Here is a 5,170-nt window from a genome sequence, read left to right as displayed (position 1 = left end):
AGAAAGTATTCTCTAAATAATGAAAAAAGAATAAGATAAGACTATAAGAGCGAGAAGCAATTTAAATATGTTCAGGGACCATTTTCATCTCCAGAATTAAGGATTATTTTGATGTTACATAATTGCCTTTTCTCTTTTACTTTCCTTTTAAGTTTTATTTTAGGATTCCCTATTTTTAATGTTCATACAGAGATTTCTTTAACTGAAATACCGAATACTTTCTTTGGTGTGAAAAACTATAATAGTACACAGGATCCTAATGAGACAAATAATAATGTGAAATAGGAAGTAAAGGGCTAAAGGTGTAAGGAAAGTGGGAAGGGTTGGGGAGAGGTAATAAGGGAGAGGAAAAAAATATGAGAAACTGAAAAAATGGAAATAAAGTGTTTGTAAATGGAGAGGGGAGGAGGGGGTGAAGGGAGGGCAGGGACAAGGGGAAAAATGAGAATCAAGACCTATTATGTAAAGGTACAGAATTCCAATGATGAATGTAATTGTATTGTATACCTAGATTGTACCAATAACCTCAATAAAAAGAAAAAAAAAATAAAAAAAGATAAAGTAAAGGGTGAGAATGGATTGAATTTACAAAGCACAGAGGATTTTTAAAGCAATGAAACTACTTTGTATGATACTTTAATGGTGAATATGTCACTTTAAATTTGTCTGAGTCCACAGAATGAATGTATAACACCAAAAGTAAACACTATTGGAAACCATGTGTCTTAGTTACTTTTTATTTACTGGGACAAAATACCCAAAACCTACAACTTAAAGGAGGAAAGGTTTATTTTAGCACAGTTTTTAAAGGTTTCAGTCCATAGTCAGCTGATTCCAAGGCAGGCCAGCCTAGCAGAAGAAAAGCAGTCCTCAGCATGGGAGGCAGGAGACAGCAAGACTTCCTTCTACTTTCCCATTTATTCCAGCCAGGCTATTGGTTGATGCCACCCACACCCAGGGCAGGTCTTCCCTCTTCAGAAATTCTATCATCCACATTCAGAACTGTGCTAAAGTAATAAGTGGACTAACCTAGCGTTACATACATATGATCCACTCACTCCGCAAAGCTTCATCTATGAGTGCATGAAGATTTGGGAGGACATCTAGATATAAGCAATAACACCATGAATTATGGGTGATAGTGATATATCGTTCCAATTTTAGTATATGTGCTGCCAAAGTGAGCACGACAGTGACGTATCAGTGTAGGTCCTTCAGCTGTCACAAATGTATTCCTTTGGTGGGGGTGCTGATAATAGGAAGGCTATCCATGTGTGGGGGCAGGGAGTATATGGGAAATCTCTGTATCTTACTCTGTTTTGCTATGAACATAAAACTACTCTAAAAAGTAGTCTATTAAAAAAGTAAAGAGTCACGGTAAAGTAAGTTTAGTGCTTAATTTTTTCAATCATATCATTGTATGAAGTATGTTAAAAATATGGTGAATGGTTAAATTTTAAAAAATTATTACAGTAGAAGACATATTGGCATTAATTACTTCAAAATACCCCCCGACCCACACACATACACACTTTTCAAAAATACTTATCATTCTTGCCACTTTCTGAAGCAGTTCTGGAGGCCCTGTTTGGTGAGTGTCTTAGCTGCATTGTCACTGCTGCCTCGATGCCTAAATTGATTAAAGATATTTACCCTTCATGGTCACTCTGATTTTGAGGAAGAGACATAGGTCATACAGTGATAGATCTGGTGAATAATGTAGATGGGGACACACGATAATGTTTTTATTTGACAGAAGTTATTGTAAAGATTTGATCAATGGGAGGTGATCATACACTACAGTGAATGTTCAAAGTAAAAATGTATTACATTAAAAGACACATCGTCATTTATTCCCTTCAGTGTATTCAAAATACTTCCTTTTTTTTTGAAACACATTTATCCTGTTGCTCTTGGCCACGTGTCTTTTACTGTAAGAGGTTTTAAAAAATGTAAATAATCACTGTATCTTTTGATGGTCCCTTGTATTTTTAACTATGTATAGCTTCTAAAGTCAAATTGTAAATGTAAAGCTCTTCCCAAGTGTGAAACTGTGTGTTTCCTAGTTTTGCCATGACAAATTACTAGAAACTCAGTGGCTTAAAACAAAATTACCTACAATGCTGGATATCAGAAGATGGAAGAAGGCAGATTTGTTCAGGGCTATAGAGAAGCCGGACTTACTCTTCTGGAAGCCCTAGCAGAAGAATCTGTTTCTTTGCCTTTTCCAGTTGTAGAAGTTGCCTATGTTCCTTGCTCATAACTTTGCAACACTCTGACCCTTCTTTAACTCTGATCTCCTTATAAGGACCCTTATGATTATGTAGGGCCCACCTACATGATCCGAGCTACTCCAATAATCTCAAAATCTGTGTCTTAATCATATTTGCAGAGTCCCTTTAGCAATGTAACATAACATATTCATAGGTTTTGGGGATTAGAACATGAGCATCTTAGGGGAGGCATTATTTTGCATACCACAGAAGGCCACAACAAAAGTCATTCCAAGAATTTTCCCACTTTGCATGTTTTTCTTTGAGATATAGTTGAAATTTATGTTTTACTGGCAATAGTCAGGATTGAACTGAGGGCCTTTGCACAGAGCTATATCCTCAGATATTTTAAAACATTTTTAGAGATAGTATCTGTTAAGATGTGAATTTGCCCATGCTAGGCTTGAACTCCTGATCCTACTGCCTCAGCCTTCCAGGGACGTGGGATTACAGGTTTGTACCAGCATGCCCTGCTTAGGGTTTATTTTTTTCTGAGCTCTTTAATTGATACCGTAGTATAGTTCTACCAACAGGTTTCAGGGGATCTCAGTTTCTAGTGAGATACTTTTAAATGATGGATATGGAGATTTTGTCATAATATGGTCGCTATAATTTGGTATAAAGTAACAGGAAAACACACCTTTTAGCCAAAAGATGCAAAATATGGATCTCATTGTATCTCTGTGACAAAGATCCATGAAAAAATGTTCCTGCTTATGTTATATATACGAATGAACACTGTAGTATGTACTTTTGCTCACCACAGTTGATCTGTTAGACACTGTTCATACACAGAACATAAGATCTAAGCATTCACTGTGAGCAGACCTAAATTAAGAAATTTTTTACAAGAGCATAACTAAAACAATCAAATAAGGTTCTGGTTAAAATTTGTCAAGGTTTGATTCTATAGCAATTAATAAAATCAGATTTTATTGCTATCTTTTGTTTGAACCAGATTAAGAAAAGGGAAAATAGGTTTATCTCTACTTTTAGACTAAAAAGTGAAGTCTAAAGATCAATATTAATGGAGCCAGTAATTTGATTTGTCTTTCTGCTTTCATACTCATGTATTCATTTACTCATCCAGCTAAGAACAGATAGTCACTGAAAGCATAATATTGACCAGACACGGGTGTGGCAGGGGTGCTACAAAGCCAAGTACAGTCATAAATTTGTTTAATATAATTGCTGCCTCACATTCATTTTTAGTTTACTTGAAACCCAGCTGTACCTCCTCACTTTTAGCTTGGTTCCTACATCTCTTCCTTTTGTAGTGGTTTGCAACATAATACTCTTGATCCTCAACCTCCAAACTCCAATGCCAATACACACACACAGCTGCTGACCATGATAAAGGCTAAAGGTTCACAGAGTCATCCAAGTAAGTTCTCTCTTTGCATGGGATTTAAGCAACTACGTAATCCATAACCACCATGGAAGGACCAAATGCTCACAGACATTAATAATTAATAAACATTAATAAAGGCATGGTGCCACAGCTTTTGTGTCTCTTGCTACCTACCTGCTAGTTGAGCCCCTTGGTGTCTCCACACTTCCTGTTGTCTTTTGCACACCCTCTCCCTCCTCTCGAGGATCTGCAAGCGATAAAATCCTTCGGTTATTTCCTGTTGGGTTGTGCTGCCTGCTGTAGTAGCTCACCTGTCCAGTAACAAGTCAAAACTTAACCCCTCCCCGAACAGGGGTCTACTAGAGTGGCTTTCTTGGCTTTTTTATGGCAGTTCTCAAGAGAGTCAAGTTGGAAAGAAGCTGTTGGAATAAAAATCCTAAGTGTATTGTGATGCCTATCTTCCATCTAAGAGTCAGCAGTGTGACAAACTAGTCACTAGGCAAAATGAAAATTACAAAAACAAAACGGTGCTTTATTACACTGAACAGAAAATAATATTAGAAAGTTTTTATTTTCATGGCTTTAAACTGGCATAATGGATGAAATGATAAAAATGAAATATTGACAATATTTTCAGTGTTTAACATTCTTTTTTAATGAAATTAAAATTATATTAGAAAATTGGAGGGTGAAAACAGAGCACTATGAACTAGCACATAATTACCTATGCTTTATTAGTAATTTATTCGGTCAGCAATTCATTCAATAAATAGTAAGCTTCTGTTACATTCCAGGAGCCGGGGGCAGGAAATGCCCTCACCCTGCTCCCAAAGAAAAAAAAGAAAAACCCTGCTCTCATGAAGTTTACATTCCAGGATGTAACACAATAGTACTCTGGGACTCCAGATGCCTCATTATATTTTCACGGTAACACCCATCAAGACAAGGACAGTACTAAATAAGGGCAAGATATGCTTTGGGCCTGGAATTCTTCAACTCTGGTATAGTACTTCTGTTCTGCCATTAGTTGTGCACTCTTAGGAAAGGTGCTTAAACATTCCGTGTCCGCCCCCATCCCTCTCCTGCTGTACAAGAAAAGTGGCAATCCTGAAAGTTAAAGGAGAACTTTGTGTTGATTGTTCAGCAATTAATATTACTGCTTTGGTTCTGTGATTCCGGAAAAATGGGCCTGCTCCTTAGAATCGCAAGGATCTTTAGATTCCAAAGGCCAGGCCACACATCACACCAACCGAATCCCAATCTTCGCAGACAAACTCAGTTTGAATTATTGTCGTTTCATAACATTTGCCTGTCTTCACCCCAGCGGAACCTAGAAGTCTCGGAATTCAATGGAAGTCAGAGAATCGAGGGGCACACAGTTCTGGGTTCCGCAGGGTGACTTGAAGCCACTTTTCCTCCTCGGATCCTCCAGGGATTGGAGCGGGGCAGAGTCCTGACTGACTTGAGCCGCGCGCACAGCCCGGGGCCTAACCCTCAGGCGGGAGGGCGGCGGCTCGAGCGCGACCGCGGCGGAGGACTCGCAGGC

The 5,170-nt window shown here is 38.2% G+C and overlaps 1 long non-coding RNA gene across 1 annotated transcript in view; it reads right to left on the bottom strand.

The window, feature by feature from the left end:
• The window catches only part of LOC104875658, a 12,979-nt gene that overhangs the window by 7,213 nt on the left and 596 nt on the right, over nt 1-5,170 (bottom strand). Inside the window, exon 2 of the long non-coding RNA XR_784136.3 lies at nt 3,799-3,871. This is a non-coding gene — a long non-coding RNA (uncharacterized LOC104875658). The remainder of the gene's footprint in view (nt 1-3,798; nt 3,872-5,170) is intronic.

The sequence above is a fragment of the Fukomys damarensis genome, unplaced genomic scaffold (assembly GCF_012274545.1).
Source record: "Fukomys damarensis isolate Sample0158 unplaced genomic scaffold, DMR_v1.0_HiC HiC_scaffold_4, whole genome shotgun sequence".
Lineage (NCBI taxonomy): Eukaryota > Metazoa > Chordata > Mammalia > Rodentia > Bathyergidae > Fukomys > Fukomys damarensis.
This window is presented reverse-complemented; position numbering and strand designations above follow the sequence as displayed.